Source organism: Macadamia integrifolia, chromosome 9, assembly GCF_013358625.1.
Source record: "Macadamia integrifolia cultivar HAES 741 chromosome 9, SCU_Mint_v3, whole genome shotgun sequence".
In the NCBI taxonomy this organism is placed as follows: Eukaryota; Viridiplantae; Streptophyta; class Magnoliopsida; order Proteales; family Proteaceae; genus Macadamia; species Macadamia integrifolia.
This window is the reverse complement of record NC_056565.1, coordinates 38241792-38243546: the sequence shown is the minus strand read 5'-3', so window position 1 is coordinate 38243546 and position 1755 is coordinate 38241792. Positions and strand designations below refer to the sequence as shown.

At 36.2% G+C, this 1755-nt stretch overlaps 1 non-coding gene across 1 annotated transcript; it reads right to left on the bottom strand.

Moving 5' to 3' along the window:
* Positions 1 to 580: 580 nt before the first annotated feature.
* Positions 581 to 687, bottom strand: LOC122090258. Its single transcript, XR_006143498.1, has one exon. It is a non-coding gene; the product is annotated as a small nucleolar RNA R71 (small nucleolar RNA).
* Positions 688 to 1755: the final 1068 nt, after the last annotated feature.

Below are 1755 nucleotides of genomic sequence, written 5' to 3'. Positions count from 1 at the left end.
ATAAGCTCATAAAAAGGCAAAAAAATTAAAAAACAATAAAAAAAAATATTTTCCATTCTTTTATGCTTGTGGTAGTCTTATTTTAGCTGTGGGTAGTGTTCTATTACATTAGTGTTGGGTGGGTACGTAATACTGTGAATCGATTAGAAAGATGGGAGACCAAGCTACCCTGCTTAAACAGGCCAACCTCGACCAACAACAAAACCTTCCACCACAACCTCCTCCTACGCTGAAAGATAGGTTCTACCCTGCTAGAACAGCCCAACCTTCCTAGATAGTTCTACCACGAGCACAGGGCAATAATTATGAGCTTAAATCTCAATTCATCACTATGTTGCCCCATTTCCATAGGTTGACCTCTGAGGATGTATACCTATTCCTCAGGGAATTTGAAGATGTATGTGTTCTAATTAAGATCTAACAGCTTTCTGATGATATTGTTAAGCTAAGGTTCATCACTTTTGCATTGAAAGACCAAGCTAAGAAGTGGATGTATGGGTTACTCACAAATTCCATAATCACATGAGAATAATTCATAATTGTCTTCCTCAAGAAGTTTTTCCCAACTCACAAGATCAATAAGCTTAGAAGTGATATCCTTCAGTTTAGGCAAAAGCCTAGTGAGTCATTTTCTAAACTTATGGAGAGATTCATGGATCTACTCCAAGAATGTCCACACCATGGCCTAGACTTATGGTATTTATGTCAAATAATTTATGAGGGTATTGATTACTCAACTAAACAAATGATAGAGTCTATGTGCCCTAGGGGATTCACATCCTTTACAAATGAAGGAAAGGTATGGGAATTCTTACTTGACTTAGCTGACAAAACCCGTGAGTGAGAATCAACCCAAGAAAGTGAAAGAACCATAGGAGAGAAAGGATATTTTGTGGATGGGTTAGTAGCCAAGGAAGCCCACTTGGATAGCCTAATCAAAAGGATTGAGGCTATTGTTTATAAAGAGCCATCATCAGTCAATTTGGTTAAGATGTGCGCTTGGTGCCAGTCCCCTGGACATGTTATAGAAGAATGCCCCAACACCTCTGGGGGCCCTTCTAATGATAGTGTTAATGCCTTATATGTAAAAATTCTACTGACCCAAATTTGAACACATGCAGGTTAAAATCCCAATGCTTGGGAACTTCCTTTAGCAAGTTATGGCATAATTCCATGCAGTGAATCTGGCTAAGAACCTGAATATTTATGTCTTGCAACAGCCGAGAATCATCCACATTCATGTTCACAGTCTATCTGCATAGATTCTCATCTAGAGTATTTGCACGGGGATAAGCCATAATTGATTTGTTCCTAGATGATACAAGCGAACAACTTGATCAAAAAAATAAAATAAACATATACAAGACATGGCAACAAGCTCACACATATTTTTGTTCTATGATACTTATGATAGAAAGAAAAATATTTCATGGACTAATAAGTTCTTCATCATAATTCCAACTTGTACACTGAAGATAGGATATTAAAGTTAAAAGGGGAACAAAAAAAACCACAAGTGGGGAATGATCTGACTTGTGATTGAAAATTCCAAGTGGTAATTTTTATAGACCATTGATGATGGAGAAACAAATTACTAGGGAAAAAAAGCTGACTAGTAATTAAGATGCCAAGTGGCGAGGTGATCTTAAAGCCTTGCTTTTTTTTTTTTTTTTTTTTTTTTTGAACACTCGAGATATAAACTGAATCTCTTTCTTTTTTTTTTTCTTTTTTTTTTAATCAATGCCCTAAGAATTT